An 18,150-nucleotide genomic window follows, 5' to 3' on the forward strand; every position below is an offset into this window, starting at 1 on the left:
ATCTGCTCACATTCTATTGGTCAAGACAAGCCACTTGGCTGCCAAGCCCGACGACAATAGGGTAAAGATTATAGTCTACCAGTGGGAAGACAGAGCAGGGTACAAATCGTTGTGGAAAATAATGCAGTCCACCCCTACAAGGTGCAGAAATCCTTGCAGTGATGAAGTCCAAGAAGACACGTGAAAACTGAGAAAGTCTCTGAAATTTTCTGAATCCACTTATTCTTTCAATGATGTTACCTATCTTGATTAGTGGCTAAGTTCACCCAGAAATATAAGCTGACTATCTCAGTGTCACCCCAGATTCTTCCCTCCTCTTTACTTGTCACACCCAAGGATCACCCAAATCCTTAACATTTCTGCTTGCCAAATAGTTCTCAGAAGTCCGGCCTTTCTCCCCACAGCTTATTTCTCAGGTCTCCTTCCTCTGGACTTTGTCTTCCAATCTGAGCTCTGCACTGTGGCCAGAGCAACCTTGCTCACATCATATCTAGGTCACTCTCTTGCCTGAAGTCCTCCCACAGATACAAGGATAAAATGCCCTACTTCTGTTTGTTGCCTGTATAGACTTGTTTGTTGCCAGTTCTTGCTGCTCTCCAACCTGCACCCAACTCTGTGTTCAATACTTAGTTATCTAAGACTGACCAGCCAGCTTTCAGATTAGCCACAGACTCTAGACATGTATCTCCATGGGTATTTGCTAGGTAGGCAAGAGCTAAGTAAGGACTGACTGCAGGTCCCAGGGGAACCAAGCCTGGATCACAGTTGCTCCATCTCGAGAGGGCTGAGGTGAGATCCTATTCTTCTATAAAGCTCAGCAGCTTAATGGATTCCTTGCCTGCCAACACCTGGGACCAGTAAATTTTACTCATCACCTCCTGTTATTTGAGCCCCATTGAGCAGAACCAGGACTCTGTTATGTTTTAAGCATGGGTCACCCACTCCCAGATATTGGAGAGTTCACTCCTATTTTGCTTTGGTTGTGATCTGGGATTGATTATCCTGGCTATTGTTCCTCCATCACCCTGCTAGTGAGGTGGTGACTGTGTTTGGAATTAACTGGAAGTTTCACTCTCTCGGAGGGACTCTGTGCTTTTGTGCAGGTTCAGTGGTTCCTTGTGGCTGTGATGCATTTTACCCCCAATCTATCAGTCGTCTACCCCTCAATCTGCTCCTGTTTGTTAATCTAGAAAATTTCCAGTCAACATTTTGAGCCTGGCTCACAGCATATCTTCACCGACAGCTCCATCCTCCCTGGAGAATTATTTCCGTCCCCTCCTGAGCTCTCATTCTGCCCTGCACTTTATTACCTTTATTCATCTAGTCAATTAATAGTTGCTGAGCATTTTCCGTGTGCCAGGCACTGTTAAGGCATTGGGAATACAACTGTGAAGGACATGGATAAAGCCCCGTCCATCAGGATAGCCATTGACTAGAGGGAATCTGACATCCCATGAACCAATAAATGCACCAGATGGTTGTCAATGGAGTGAGTACTATGCAAGAAGTAAATAAGGTGATGAACCTGAGAGTAACTGGGAGAAGTCACTTAGACAGTGAAGTCAGGAAAAGCCTCTTTGAGGAAGTAATGCTTCAACTGAGACCTCAAAGATGGGAAGGAATTAGGCTTGTGAAGAGATGGAGAAAGAGCCAGTGCAAAGGGAACAGAAAGGCCAAAGTCTTAGAGGCAAGAAAGGGCTTGATGGGCCTAGAGCTTAGCTAGCAATCAGGAGTGTAGTGTGGAATGAGGTGATGGGAGTGAGCGGGGACAGAGCATGTGCAAGCCTGTAGGCCAGATGGGGGATTCTGGATTCCAATCTCAGTGCATCAGGAAGACTTTGAAGAGTTTTAAGCAGAGGAATGGCATGATGTGACTCACGATTTTAAAAGATCACTCCAGATGTCATGTGGATTGCAATGGGAAGGAAGCACTGACTCAGAAAAAACAGTTTTTCTTCTTAAGAGAAGCTCTTGCAATAACCCAAGCATGAGTGGGTGTCTTGGCCTGGGGTAATTGCCGGGTGACTGCAGAGGAGTGGATGGAGTCAAGAGCTGTTTTGCTGTTAGAACCAACAGGACTTGTTAACATAATGAAGGTAGAATCTAATAGAAAGAGAGAACTCAAAGATGACTCCATGGTTTTTGACATGAACAAGTGGACAGCGTAGAGGCCTTTTACTGAAATGTGGAAGCTGGGCAAGGAGCACGGGATTGGGTAGACCCAGAGCTCTGTTGTGGACAGAATAATTTGGAGACGCCTGTAAGTGGGCCAACCTGTCTGTCTTCCACTAGACCGTGCTGTCTCTCCAGTGTTGAGCACAGTGCTTGACACATCGCAGGTGCTCCAAACATGATTGTTGAATGAGAAAATCTAAATGACGTGCTTTAAAGCTACAGATGACTAATGGCTTTTAGAATAACAGACAGTCCAGAGTCTGTAGCAACGGCTGATTAAACCATTCCAATCTGATGTCCAAAATATTGTATGCTGGAGACCCCCCCCCCACATTAATTGAATAGGCCTTGTCTTTTTTGCTCTCCTAGTCCATTGTTCTTCAAATGTAATTAGCGCTTGTGTTTTGACAGTACATGAGACTCTGGTACTTTGATAAATGGTTCTTTTCTGGGGAAGGAGTATTTGTGAATACAAAACCCAGTCGTCTCCCCATTTTCTCCCACCCCTTCCTCCTTCTCCTACTTCAGGCAGTCCTTGGGCTACACTATCACCTTCAGGAAGGCCTTGTTTGTCAGACAAGGAGAGCAACACAGAAATAATAGTTATTTATTCAACACCTATTACGCAGCAGGGAAACACATTATACGTGATACAACAATCCTGAAAAGTAATTAAAAAAAAATCCTTATGTTCCAGCTGAGTAAACCAAACATAGCTCAGAGAGAGTTAAAATCTCACAGTTACCAGGAGGCTGAGTTGAGGTTCAAATGCACCGAGGTTTCAGTTTTGCAAGATGAAAAGGTTCTGGAAATCTGTTGCACAACAACGTGGATATACTTGACGCTACTGAACTGCACACTTACAAATGGTGAAGATGGTAAATTTAGTGTCACGGGTTATGTACCACAGTAGAAAAATAATTTCAAAAGATGTCTGTGGTAGACGTAAGACTTGAACCCATGTCTCTAGGATCCAGTGAGTTAAGCCTGAGAGAGAATGTTGTCTGCTCTTTGGAAGGCCAGGGCTGTACCGTTGTCTCGGGTTGGGTATGTTTTCTTTGCTGTAGTGCCCATGAGAAGTGAAGGGCAGCTTTTTCTAGACCTCGGGGACAATCTTGTGAGTGGGGTGAGCTTGCCTATTTCAAAGTGCTCTCATCTGCCTTAGGATGGAGGCTCCAAACGGCTCTAGGAGGTAACCAGGGGTGGCAATATCAGTCCCACATGGAGAAACCAAGACTCAGTATGAATAATGGAGCTCAAAGTCACTTGGGGGTATTAATGATGGTGGACAGACTACATCCCAGAATCTGATGCTGGATCTCAGGTTAGTGAAGTGGGTGGTGGGTAGCACACTTTAAAGGTTAGAACCCAAGAAAGAGGTGGAAAACTTGGATGCTTGCTTCATTTTTATCATTTTACCTAAAGAACTTCTAGAACACCAAAGTGCACAGTTCCGTTGAGTTGTCCAGCCCTGACCCTGGATCCCAGTGTTGATTAGTGACCTCAAATTTGGGCTCCCTTGCAGGCTGCTAGACCAGCAGACATGTAGGATGTGCACTTCCTCCGGGCCGTGGGGCCTCTGAGCCCTCTCCTTCCAGCAGTAGATTTTCTTTTTTCATGCTTGAACTCCACAGGCCCCCAAGGGCTTCTGCCTTAATTAAAATTTAAATTCACAAATCATTCCTTAAACCGTCTCATAGGCAGCCAAATAATCACAATCATTAGCGGGTGGTTGGAGTCACATCTGCTTTAATGCTTTTTGAGACATCGGCTCAGTCCCATCCTGTTACTTCTGTCTTCTACCACCTCTCTTGCCACAAACCCTGCCCGGAGAACTCTGCTTAAATACCTTTGTTTTCTGCTGTAATAGAGAGGTCCACGTCCTCAGTTCAGAGTGCACTGATGTATCCTGGCCTGTCCCCATTCCTGTCTGCTGGAGCTTGCTCCTGCATTGCTGGGCATTACTAGGGAACATCCTCATTTGGGGACCAGCGGTCTTGAAGCGCAGGCAGAGTGAAGACCCATCACAAGGTTGAGCAGGCCTCCCTATGAGCCATCCCTGAGCCCTGGCAACGGGATGGGTCCTTTAGTCTGGCCACTGCTCCGGGGAGCTTGCAGGCTGCCCCTCACGGCCATCCTTTCTCTAGCTCATGGTTTGTCAACCTTGGTGATATTGACATTTTGGACTGGATAGTTCTTGGTTGTGGGGGGCGATTTGTGCATTGTAGGCTGTTTGGCAGCATGCCTGGCCTCTGTCTACTGGATGCCAGTAGCCACCCCAAGCTGTGATACCAAAAGCATATCTAGACATGGCAAAGTCCCCCAGTTGAGAACCACTGCCCTGGTCTACTGGCCTCTGTAGGACCAATCCCCTGGAGCCAGGTTCCCTTTCTCCTTTCCCTGTCCCTGTAGTTCTCTCTCCGTGTCTCCAAACTCTGACAAATTTTAAAGGCCATTCAACACAAAAAAAGCTTAGTCCACTGCTTTCTCTCTACAGCAGGGATTTAGATGCTGAAAGGAAGGACTCAGAGCTTGGAAGCCCAGAAGAGCTTGTTTATTCTTCATGGAGAGTTGGACTGGCAGGAGGTGAGCTGTCAAATCTCTTTCATTGCTTCTGGAAAAGACACCACCACACACCAGTAAGGGTGGCCAGCTGAGATCTTGGACCAGGGCTGCCCGTCTCTGGAGCCCACGTTCCTGACCACCCTGCTTCCCTGCCTCCCACTTTGCCTTGCTGCATCTCAATGGCAGTGAGCAGAACGAGGGCAGGATACTGTGGTCCTGGTTCATTAACTAGCTGTGTCTCCTTGGGTCTGTCCCTCTGTTTCTCTTGGCCTGGTAAAGTAAGAGGGATGAGTTAGATAATCTCTACGATTATTTTCTGATGATTCCCCCAAAGAAGGGTGTTCTTGCAGCCATCCATCCAACAAACATGTCTTGAGCTCCTCGTGGGTTCCAGACCCGGTACTGGGGTATGGGGCTCTAAAAAAGAAGAAGAGAGAGCCCTGCAGCTGAGGATTCCTACTCTAGAGGTGGACACAGACAGGTCGGCGGGGACAGTAATGAGTTATTGTTCCTAGAGTAAAGGGACAAGCAAATTAGAGCTCAGCTGAGGAGATAAGAAATCATCTCACATGGGGGTCAGAACTAATTTCTGGAGGAGCTCTTTTCTTGGGGCCATGGGGATTGGGCAATTTTGCTGTCATAGGATCCACCTGCTCCAGCTCCCTGTTGATATATCTTTATCTATAACAAACCACTCCAAATTTAGTGGCTTAGAACAAAAACTATTTTATTACATTCAGGGATTCTGTGGGTCAGGACTTGGGACAGGAAATACTGGGGCTACCTTGTCTGAGGTCTCAGCTGGGGAGATTTGAAGAGCTGGAAATGACTCAAATGGCTGAAACCTGGAATCATCTGGAAGCTTCTTTGGTTTTTCTTTTGAGGAAGATTAGCCCTGAGCTAATTACTGCCCATCCTCCTCTTTTGCCTGAGGAAGACTGGCCCTGAGCTAACATCCATGCCCACCTTCCTCTGCTTTATACGTGGGATACCTATCACAGCATGGCTTGCCAAGTGGTGCCATATCTGCACCTGGGATCCGAACCGGTGAACCCCAGGCTGCTGAGAAGCGAAACGTGGGAACTTAACCACTGTGCCACCGGGCCTGCCCCTGGAAGCTTCTTTACTCACAGATCTGCCATTTGGGCTTGGCTGGAGCTGTTGACTGGAGTACCTACATGTGGTCCCTCCCAGTGGCTTGGGCCTCCTTTCAACATGGTAACCTCGGATGTTCAGACTTCTTTCATGGTGGCTCAGGGCTCCAAGAGCAAGTAGAGGCTTCCAAGCGGAAGCTGCCTGGCTTTTGATGACATAGCCTTGGAAGTCACATAGCATTCCTCTGCCATACTTTATAAGTTGAGGCCATGATAAGCCCACTCAGATTTAAGGGGGAGGGGACATGGACCCCACCTCTGATGGCAGGAGTGTCAAAAAAACTTGCAGCCATGCTTTAAAACTGCCACACCATCCTTATCCCCAAGTTCAGAGGTCTGAGTTCCTCCAGATCTCTAGCAGAGAATCCCACCTTGAAAAACCTCTCCAGGTGTATTTACACCAAAAGCCTACTTCAATTAATCAATTCTAATGCTCCAATTACTCAGCTTATATTTTCAGACACTCTAATAAGCACCACAAATGAATAGGAATTAAACTGATGGTGTAGCACCCTCCACTATTAGAAAGACCATACTTGATTTCCCAGCAGCCTTCACCTTTGTGAAATGAACTTCCTTCTCTCACTTCTGTTTTTAGCCCAGGGAAATGTTTCCCTGGGGCTGAGGTGGGGTGGAGGTGAGGTCGGAGCAGCTAGGAAGTCGTCTAAGAAAACAGAGCAATCATAACAAAGGTAAGTTTTACACAAAGACTGGGAATTTTTTGGTGTGTGCCCTATTCATTTTGGGAAAGACCTGGATTCCCGTCCAGTCTTTGGCATTAAACAACCTGGACCTCACTTTACCCATCTGTAGAGTAAGGGGGGTTGGGTCTGATAATTTCTAAGGACTCTTCCAGCTCTAAAAACGTCTGTGATGATAGGAATATTTGCTAAGGGCAATTTGCTAAAATCAATACCCAGAGGGAGCACTCATGTAATAATCATATTCATTTGAATAACTTGCCTTCAAGAAATACTGTCGCACTCTTGGTAACCAGACCTCTCCCTCTGCATTTACATAAATACACACATACATTTTTACATAAGTGGTATCGTACTATAGGCTTTCTTCTGCAATTTTCTTTTTTCCCCACCACTATAATATATGCTGAAAAGCTTCCACATCAGTACATAAAATTAAGCTTAATTCTTTTCCACTGCTAGGTAGTAGTCCACTGTATGGATACGCCATAAATTAAGTAGACCCCCCTTTGATGTAAATGTAGGTTCCTTCCATTTTCTTGTCTTTTTAACAATTCTGCAATGGATAACCATGGATGTACATTATTTTGCTCCTATGCAGGTTTAGCTATAAAATAAATTTCTAGAAGCAAATTTGTTGGGTCAAAGGTTATGGGCTTTTGTAATTTTGATCAATATTGACAAATTCATCATCATAGAGATGATACCAATTTATTCTTCCATCAATAATATATGAAAGAGCTTTTTTCCCTTCGACAGGATATGATCATCTATATAATTCTCACCACTCTGATAAGGTGAAAATAGTATCTTATCATAGTTTTAAGTGGTGTTTCTCTTTGGTGAGAAAGCTAGCATCTTTTCTTATATGTGAGAGTCCTTTATATTTCTTTTTCGCAGAAACGTCTCCTTATAGACTTTGGGAGGAGATTCATTTAAGACATTTTTAACAGATATTGTTAAGTTTTCTGATGGACCCACAAAATGGGCTTGCACTGCTCTCCTCTTTATACCAGGTTCTGACGTTGTCTATAAGCCCTCAGGCAGACGGTAGCACCCTTGCTGTACCCATCCACCCCTTTATGGTTTCTGAAGCTTTGCCTTCAGGTAGAGTGGAGCAGGGCAGCTGCCAGAGTGACTTCCACCAGCCATGGAAATGGTTTGTGTTTGCTAGAAAAACATTGGGTAGATAACGTGAACCACCAAAGCTGCTCTCCGACCCCCTCATGCAATCTCGTCCACAAGTCTCAGGAAACAACTGCACTTTATTTTTGCTGAAGCCTGTTTCTTTGCAGTACATTTTGTTATCATTATGGGGTCTTGTCATTAAAAAAAACCAACTTGTGGTCTTTCTGGAAAAAGTGAAACATTGGTCAGTTTCTTCATTTATCAGCATCAGCTCTTCTACTGATGATGATGATGACAAAACCTCATTTCCTCGGCACTTCCTTCATCCTCGCTTTTCAGGGTTTAGATATAGACGTGGGAGGAAGGCTGGGTTTGGCTCTAAGCCTAAGCCACGGTCACCAACACAGTTAACCAGAAACCTTACATTTTGAGGTTAATGGCTCCTGCCCAGCCAAGGATGAGGATGACACTCTACTTAGATTGTCACGTGGCCTCAGTGTCTGGTACCAACTAGTTAAAATCCTAGAGGGAGGAAAGTTTGGGCAATTAGCCAGATTCCAGCATTTGTCATGCACCAGCTTCTGTGTTAGGGATGCAAAGATGAATGAATAAGATGCAACCCTCAGGCTCAAGTAACTCAAACATCAGAGCAGGTCAACCCATAAGCAGATATTTGTAGTATGATGAGGTGAGGTCCCAATCTAACCCAAAGAAGAAGGATCCCTGGGAGGGACACCTTGGTAGTAATATTAGTTCATACAGAGGGAGGCAAGACCGTGTTTATCAAATAAATGGAGAAAAGAAATTTAAAAAGTGTATGTATGTGTGTAATACAAAGTGGCTTAGTGTTTCTGGAGCAGAATGTCCATGGTGGGTAGTGGCTGAAGGTAGACAGAGCATGGTGGGGCCTGTTTGTTGTCTGAAAAATTTGTGGTTTGTCCCATAGGTCAACTTGTTTTTCCCCATAGCTGGACACACACAGATGGCATCCCACTGTGTAAACGATTTCCTTGGTTGTGCCTAGACTTGAGCACAATTACCAGCTCACTGGCTGTATCTGCACCCCTTTCTCTATCCAGCAAGTATGTGAAAAAGATGAGGTTTGCACACTCCTTATGAAGCCTGGACCCAGCAGGTTTGGAGCTTGAAGAAGAGTTGGGGTCAAAGAACTATAGTCCAGCAACAGGTGTAACGTCCAACTAGCTCAAACCCTTTACTGTGGAGTCAAATCATCCCGGCGTTTTGACTTAATCCAATTCAACTCTTCATGCTTAGCAAAGAACATGCAAAAGTGAAGATAGGGGCAGGCAAGGGAGAGAGTGGGCACAATGTGAATGGTCCAGCCAATTCCACCCTCCATCCCCTGGCACAAATGAGCACGAGACGAGAGCACTGACGTTCATGTCCCGTCACCAGAATCACTTTCCCAGGTTACTCTCATAAGGTGAGCTCCTCTCTGAGCCAAGTGGGATTCTAGTATTTAAAGACGTGTGTTTTTCATACAACCTGGGTGCTATATTTTCATTATATGCCCTCTTCTTGCCTTGCTGATTTTTTAACATGACACCCAAATGGGAACCAAATGACTTTGTTCATATTTCTCAAAAGCAATGAAGGAGATTCAAAAACCTAGTTCACAGCACCTTCATGAAGCTCCTCCTTCATTTCCCATTCCCTTCTCCTGTTCTTGTAGTACCCCATAACATACCCATACCATCCCTCTCCCAACACAGCCCTGGGCAGCTTTTCTCTCTCTCCCTCTCCTTTACTCTGTAATCCTGTGCTAGACAAGATGATCTGGGTCTCCCTCCAGCAAAGAGGAATCATTCCTAATTCTGGGGGAATATGAGATGGACGAACAAGGATTGCATTTGCAATCATAGGATACTCTTTGTGCGAGGGGATGAATTGTGTCCTCCCTCCCCTAAAATTCATATGTTGACGTCCTAACCCCTAGGACTTCAACATGAGGCCATATTTGAAGATAGGGTCTTTAAAGAGGTAATTAAGACAAATGCAGTCATTACGGTGGGCCCTCATCTCACATGACTGGTGTCCTTATAAGAAGAGGAAATTTGGAAACAGACATGCACTGAGGGAAGACAGTAGGAAAGACAGAGAGAGAAGAGAAGACGGCCGTCTACAAGCCAAAGAGAGAGGCCTCAGAAGAAACCAGCCCTGCTGACACCTTGATCTGGGTCTTCTAGCCTCTAAAACTGTGAGAAAATAAATGTCTGTTGTTTAAACCACCCAGCCTGTGGTCCTTTGTTATGGGAGCTGCAGGAAACTAATACCCTTTGGAAGCGGGGAGGGGAAGCTGTGAGCACTCGCACTGACGACGCCTGGCCCATCCCTCTCCAATCTGTTGACATTCATACACAAAAAGGGAAACCGCCCACAGACACTGGTACTTGAGTTGTTTTTGGCCACAAATTATTTAGGATGCCCCTCAGAGCTTATTGGAAGAGTGTGAAAACATTGTTGTGGGTGATAGGGGCCATGGGAGAACTGACAGCAGAGGAGAACGTGATGGATCTGAATTTTGGGTGGGTCACAGCAGCATCGATATTGAAGATGGATCGAAAGAGGGCAAGGCTGGAAATGGAGAACCTTTAGAAAGGTTTTTGGTGGAGTAGCAGCAGGGATGGAGAGTTTGGGAACGGTCTGATAAACATCTAGGTACGAGAATAGTAATAATGGTTAATAGGATGGGGCTGAAGAGAGGGAGGAGAGATGGATGACGCTATCTTTCTAGCTTGGGCTTCTGAGGATATGGTGACACTATCAATGGAAAAGGACTACAGGAGAATTTGTTTATTTGCATGCCACCTCATGCTAGAAAGAATGTAAATAGGCTTGCAGAAATACTGACCATGCCATAAGAAAGATAAGCAGATGAGGAAGGTGAAACAAGGATCAATTGAAAGCAGGAAAGAGAAGATGAAGCCAAGAGCGAGGTTAGCATACACTTCCTCATTCAAAGGTCCTAAACGTTTGCCAGAGATGGACTTTACATTTTGCTTTAGGCCAGCGAATGACGTTATTCACACTTGTCAGTTTGGTCAATGTTGTCCACCTCTCCCGAGAACTCGGAGTCTGAAAATTCTAGCTTGATGAAAATCTGGCTTTTGGGTTCTGAGTGTCAGAGCACTACGGATGTGGGAGAAGCACGGATAGAATATTCAGAGAGTCCCTACAGGGAGAGAGGTGTGGGGGGGCTCAGAACATGTGAGGCATCCCCTGATTGTCCTAAGGCAGAGTGGCAGCTGGGTAGAGTTCAGACTCTGTCTGGGGAGACAGAGTGTCTGTACTTTGATGCAACCATGTAAAATCCATTTATTTGGGAAAATGACATGGATGTGTCACGTGCTTGCATGATGCTATTTGACTGATTTACATAGCATCTCTGTTTCTGCTTACGTGCATATGCAGGTTATATAAGCAATCTGGCAGCTTAAGTCTTGTTACTGTCATTTCCAAGGTGGCAGATGGTTTGGAACAAGGATATCTCTTCTGCCACACAGTCGAGCATGACTGCATCCCCATCCAAGCACATTTCTATTATCCCTTCATGATCACGCCTTTGGAAGATGCCCAGACCACCAGTTTGATAGCTCTTGGGTTGGGAAAGAGAATGGATGTCCCCATGCTCTATTTCTTAGAGAGTCTGCCTTTGGCCAAATGCTAAGGAGGAAGTGAGCAGGGCGTTCAACAGGTTTCTATTACTGCTGCCTGGGGGTCACCTTTCTCTACTGAGGAAGGCGGCCCCGAAGAGGGACTTTTAGGAGTGAATTCTAGGAAGTGGCTCTCGGCACTCATATCACTTCATCTCACTTGCCCCAGAACTGGGTGGAGCCTGATTTGCTGATCTTCGCAGCTCATGAAGGAGGGAGTGTGTGTGCATGTGCATGTATGAGTGTACATTTGGGGGTTACTTTGCTCTGTTCTCTGCAGTGAATATCTGTTGCTGCTGCAGTCCACATCCATTCCCTCTTCTCCAGTAAAATCATCCTGATTTCCCCTTGGAGAGTCATCTTCTACTTTCACTGCAGAGGTGGTGACATGACTCAGATCATCGTCTTCCATCCTCCTGCCTTCCGTGACTGGCTCAGGGATGGGCACGTGACTTCATCCAGGCCAAAGAGAACAATCTTGGCACTTTCGATGGAATTATTGGAGAAGAGATGTTCTCGTTTTTTCTAGGGCTGCCGATCTAGTATAATATAAGCCTGGAGTTGCTGACCACCATCTTGTTGCCACATGGAGGTGACACACCTAAGGATGGAACCAACACAGTGGAAAGGAGACTTAAGATTTGGGAAAAGACAGTCATAAATGAAGCCAGATGACATGTGGACTTCCCAGAGCCATAAACCAACACATGTCTTGAATCATTGTTACTCTGCTTACTCTAGTTTTATTGCTGTTACTTGCAATTGCAAATCTTGTACCTTCTATACTTACCTATCTCTAGACAGGATCCTGACTGACTATTGGCAATATTGGGCAGTTGGTAACTTTTCCCTTCACAAGTTTATTCTTCCTTCACTTTCAACATGTACCAGGTCACTGGTGTTGGCTGTGGAGTCAGACAGATCTGGGTGTGAATTGTGACCCAGCCAAACCATTTGGTCTTGCATAAGTGATATAACCCCTTGGAACGTCAGTTTCTTCATCTGTAGTGCAGGGGAAATAACACCAACCTCAAAAAGATTGCTGGGACTGTGACAGTAATGTAAGTGAGTGGCTATGAATTTGTTCCACAGCATTCAAATACAACAAATGCCAAAATACTTTGTTTTAAATCAGGTTGAATCTGGCTGTAGAGCCCCACTAGCTAGAGTGTTGAGACATTCAATCACAGGCGTATGTGGGAGAATTCCCTGCCAATTCCCAAAGATGTACAAAATCTAGGGAACTTACGTTGTGACTGAAAAATGAGGGAGGTGCTTGGACCTCAGTCCTTGGGAGCCACCAGAGGTACTGACGCTCCTCCTGCTCCATGATGCCACTGCACTTACCCTGCTTTGTCTCCCAGCCTCTGTCCTCTCCAAGGACCTGGGGATGCTTCTCATTTTCAGTATATTTTCTTTTAGCCAGAGATTCGACCACAGAGTGTTTTGCCAGTGCTGTCAAAGTCTTGGCACCTTGTCCAAACTCCCTGGTATCCCCCAGGGATCTGTGTTCAAAGAGGACACTAGTTCTGTCACCTGTGAAAACCCCAAACCTCCCTACCCCTCCCGTTATGGAGAAGCCAATGCTTCATCTGCCTCCTCACCACCAATCCCCCCACCAGCCTATATTCCCTCCCCATCAATGAGCTTCCGCCTCCTAGACAAAACTATCGTGAGGGTTGCCTTCTCATGTCTTATAATAATTTATATTTTTGACCCTTTGACTAAGATGCTAGTTATCTCCAATATTAAGTTTCTCCTTCTTTCCCACCAATGGAAGTTTTAGCTGTACAAGTAGGTGCCCGGAATAAGGCTGACGTTTACCAGTCTGCCTTGCAGCTGGGGGTAGCCATGTAGCTGAGTTCTAGCCAAAAGGATCTAGGTGGACAGGGTGGGTGGAAGCTTCTGGGAACCTTCTTTAAGAGGCAGTTCATGTCTGCCAGTTGCCCCTCCATCTTCTTCCCCTTTGCCATCCTGCTGCCTGAAATGTAGAGGGCGCCATCATGGACCAAGAGCATGATGGTCGTATCCTAAAAGATGTCAGAGCAGTGAATTGGGAGGGGACTGAGTCCCCAATTATAGAAGAGACACAGAGGGGGAAACCCCTTTTTCTTTGTCCCAATGTCGTGATGATGGAAACGGCAGATGCTGTCTTGTGACCATTAAGGGACAATCTCAAGGACCAAGGCAACTGCTGAGCATGACAGAGCTGAAGGAAGGAGACAGCTGAGGTCACTCATCTGGAGCCTCCCACCTCCAGACTTCTTCTTATACGAGGTGAGATATTTTGCCCATTGTTTTAGCCACTTTTATGTGGGTATTTTGTTAGATAAAGGCACCCTAACCGATGAGACATATAGGAGCAGAGTCCCAGAACACCAAAGCTTGGTTACTTGTTTTTAAGATGAAGCAAAGAAAATCCCTCTTGATCTTTTGAGCATCCTTCAGCACCGAGAACAAAACGCTAACAGATCTCACGGTAAATTTTCCCCCCTGTATGTAGAAAGCACAGCATGGAACCTGACACATTTAAGCAGTCAGTAAAAGGTAGCTATTTTTCTTTTTCTTATTAGCATAATGCCTCAATAAACGTTAGTTCTGATCCTATCTCCCTGTGTGTCTCCCCCTCTGCTGCTAAGTTCCCCAGTACCTTTGCATTTATCTCTCTTCTCACCTATTAAACCTGGCTCTTGAAAAGACTGTCAACTCACTCTCATTGAGGTGTCAGTGATAGATAAGGCTTAATGTATGACCTCATTCCCCAAACACTATCGGCTTGCCAGTGAGATTTACATTTAATAGAGGATTAAAGCCTTAAGCCAAAGGAATGAATCTTTAATGGTGAAATTGGAGGCACCAGAAAGCTTATGAAAAACTAATATGGAAGGGGAGGGGTCTCCCTGATGATTGCAGTTTTCTCAGGGGTTCTCAGAATGTTCTCCAAAGTCTCTTAGATTGAAAAACATCACGCCGCACAGCAATTCACAATTAGCGGCTGGCAAATAGCAGATTCTTGATGGTGCTTTATGGAACTGAACTGGAGCGGGAGGGGGAGTTGTGAAATCAAAGGCACAAGAAGAGGGTCCTCAGCTCCGGAGGGGGTTGTCTGTCGAGTGGGTGAGTCAGACTGCCTGACTGTGTGGATGGAACTTCCATAGGGGCTGGTGCCGTGTTGAGCTACATTTGTTTTTTGATGTAGCAGTGTCTGGCTTCCTCTTAACGTCGATGCTTCTGGGGCTGTATCAAGTTATCCTTCACTCCCACCCACCCACCCTGCCCTGCTTCTGCGCTTGAATTTTCTCTCCCAGCCTCCTCCTCATCTCAGTTCTTCTCTCTGCTTATCCTGACCTCCCAAGGTGCCTCTTTGGCAAGACCTCTCAAATTCTGCGAGCACAACTTGGGGGCTCTCCTCTCGTTGGATGCACTGCTGAATCTCTGGGCCTCTTGGTTGGGCCCCCAGCAGCATAGAAGTGACAGGCTGCATTCCTGGTCGCTGAGATTTCCTCTCGGAGCCCCAGCCTGCCCTCGGTTTCCTGCTCGACGCCTCCTCTTGGATCTCTCACTGATCCTTTAAGCTCAACACATGTGTACGAAATATCTTCCATCTGTTCCTCTGGATCCACTCTCCACCCGTCTCCTTCTTGCGCTGTCTGGGAGATTGAGCCATTTGAAACTCATCAACTCTGGCTGAGTTAGACCAGTTAGGAGGAGGGAGGAAGGAGGAAGAAAGAGGAGGAGGAGGAAGGAGGGAGGTTGCAGTGTTCCTTCTCCATCCCCCTTCCTGAAAGGCAGCCTCAGCCTCTCCTTTCAAAGTGGCCTTCTCTGCGCCACTCCCTCTTTTCTTCTGTCTCCTTGTCCCTGCTGATTTGGGACAGTAACAGCCCCTCCACCGCTGCTGGCCCCAGGTTACTGCTCTCACCCTCATGGCAGTTGCCCTGCACCAGCTGTGTCAGCATCACCCAGGAACCTACTAGAAATGCAAATTTGGGGGCCGCATCCCCATCCTTATGAACTGGAAATTAGAAGTGGGGCCTGGGAGCCTGCATTTGAAGCAGCGCTCTGGATGATTCTGATGCATGCTGACATTTGAAAATGCCTACCCTTTACTTTCCCACACTCTTGTAATTAGTAACAGGCTCTCCTTAAGTTATGTTAAATTAAGTGTTTCCTCTTGATGTTTTGATGTCATCACCATCATCATCATCATCATCATAGAATTTGGATCCTTCCACACAGAGGTGACCCTCCTCTAGCATCTCTACTTCAGTGAATGGAGCACCTTGGGGTTTGGTCTTACACATCTTTCTACTGTCAGCTCTTACTAGCCTGTCTGGTACGTTGTAGGTGCTCAACAAAGGTTCATTTCATTGGAGGTTTTCTTCTTCTTCTTCTTCTTAGTTTTGTACTTTTCCCAACACACCATCCATCTATTCATCCATTCACCCACCTGGGCACTGCCATACGGTCCTGGGTTACAAAGCCACATGCAATATAATGTCTGGTGTCCCGGGTCTCACGAGTTAGCAGGGGAGATGTCAGCTCTCTGAGCTTCAGTTATGTCATCTCTTTGATGAGGATCATCATAGTATCTACCCCATGGGGTTGTTGTGAGGATTAAATGTGGTAACGTATGCAGAGTTCTTTGCACAGCGCCTGATGTCAACCCAATGTTCAATCAGTTTTAGCGTCATTCATTATGGTCACAAGAGATAAATTATAATATAGCTTAGGCAGAGCTCAAACAGAGATAAGAACAGAGTTTTGCGAGATGCCTCCACAGCATGAAGCTGGGTGAGCATCTTGCAAGTTAAAGGATCGTTGAAGCAGTTTGTAAATTTCTTGGAGTTACCTAAGTATATTTAGTTTACTGGTCCAGCTTTCTTCTTGTCCTCGTGTGACATCTCTTCCCCGCTTTCCCTCTTCCAGGCTACTCTTTGAGTTCCATTTGACCTGGTTTTACTCCTGTTAAAAGGTTACTCAGCACGGAGGAGTAACCCGATGATTTATTCTGGGTCGAGCTACCCTCAGGCTCTGCATTGATATTTTCCCCTCCAAAATGAATATAATTTTATTATTTTCATTGGTTGAAAAGAATCTATATTTATTGTTTAAAATAAAATCAAATGATAAGGAGTATATAGAACAAAATACATAGATGAAATGAACCACTCAGATATATGGCTTTTAACGTTTTGGTGAACTTCCTTCAGGATATATCATTATACATTTATCTACAGCTCTGCCTAGATTTTCAATTTTATTAAAATGGGGTCGTTTTATACAGGCAACCCACTTTTTAGACGGAAACCATCTGCAGAAGCTCTGGAAAAATTTCATCCGGTGACGCTCTCTGGCTCCCTCAGGTATGACCACCAGATGGCGCTGGCTCTGAACGGATCAGAATATCCCGCCTGTGGTGCCAGCTGCAGAAATAAATGGTCTATGTGCCAGGCCCTGGGCCCCCGTGTCCCCATCACTCTGATCTAAGGCTGGAGATGGATTGATTTAGTCTTCAGCGACACCTGCAGAGGGCGAAAGCCACGCCGGCATTCTGACGTGGAGCAAATCTCTCCTCTGTACCCCCACCGTACCTCCCCAACTCTCGTGGACTGAGCGAGTCCTGACTTGTGTGTTAGTTCTGTTTATGTCCGTCTTCTCCTCCTCTCCCAACCTCCTGTCCCTATTACATTGTGAGGTGCCTGCAGGAAGAGACTGAATGCCCTAACCCAGAGCTTTGTGCATAGAGGGCATGCCATACCTGTTGAGTTTAAGTTTCAATGAAGAATACAGAGGTTTGGAAAATAGAGGTTAGAAAAAAAAAGGTACACGTTTCAAAGAAAAAAACGTGTAAGAAGACTATTGGACTGGGCATCAGAAAATCTGACTTCTAGGGTTGGATTTGGTATTGACTGGCTGGCTGACCCTGGACAAGCCAATTGACCTCTCTGGGGTCAAGTTGAGATGTATGAGGAGGAGGTTGGACAGAATGAGACCTAAGTCCCCTTCAGCCTGGACATGTTTGTATACAAAAGTTTCTCTTGGTTTTTTTTCTTTCCTTGGGTTAAACTGCACCTAGAAAGGAATCACTCAGTCTGCCAGGAGCCCTGGAGAATCGTGTCCAGCGGCGTCCAGAGCAGAGCACGGCCTGGGCTCCTCTCTGCAATCCACTCTCCTTGCACAGCCATCAGCGCCAGCCGCCCCAGCACAGCCCATACATCATTATTAGATTCCCTTCACCGTGCTAATTGACACAGGATGAAAAATACCCGGCGAAGGAAACAGCCAGTGCTTTCGCATTCGGCCGCAGTGGCCGGCAAATGGGAGAAAGTGCTGTAAAAGTTAACTGAGATTGAACACGGGCCTGCTCATATCTTGTAGGGTGAATGTTTCCTGTTATAGGAACCGGGTCCGATTGGCAGTGTGAGTGGGGGCTCGGGGGCGGGGGGTGGCCCAGTGGTTCCATGTCTGAAGCCTCTCAGGCAGCTGGGCTCCAGATCCATGGAGACCCAAGACAGAGTAAAGACAGAGAAGAAATAGGGGGTGGCTGCTTTTGTCACCCCCAGACTGTAGTGAGAATCAGAGCCCCTTCTTGGTTTGAAGTCTGTTGAGAATTATTTTCTCTGGGCAGGGGGGAGTGTGGAAATCCTAGTCTTGGCTTTAGAGCCAGTGCTTTTCAACTAGGGGAACAAGGATTTTCCCCCCAGGTCACAGTGGACAACGTCTGGAGATGTTTTGCTTGTCATAACTTGAAGG

Source organism: Equus asinus, chromosome 14 (genome assembly GCF_041296235.1).
Source record: "Equus asinus isolate D_3611 breed Donkey chromosome 14, EquAss-T2T_v2, whole genome shotgun sequence".
Lineage (NCBI taxonomy): Eukaryota > Metazoa > Chordata > Mammalia > Perissodactyla > Equidae > Equus > Equus asinus.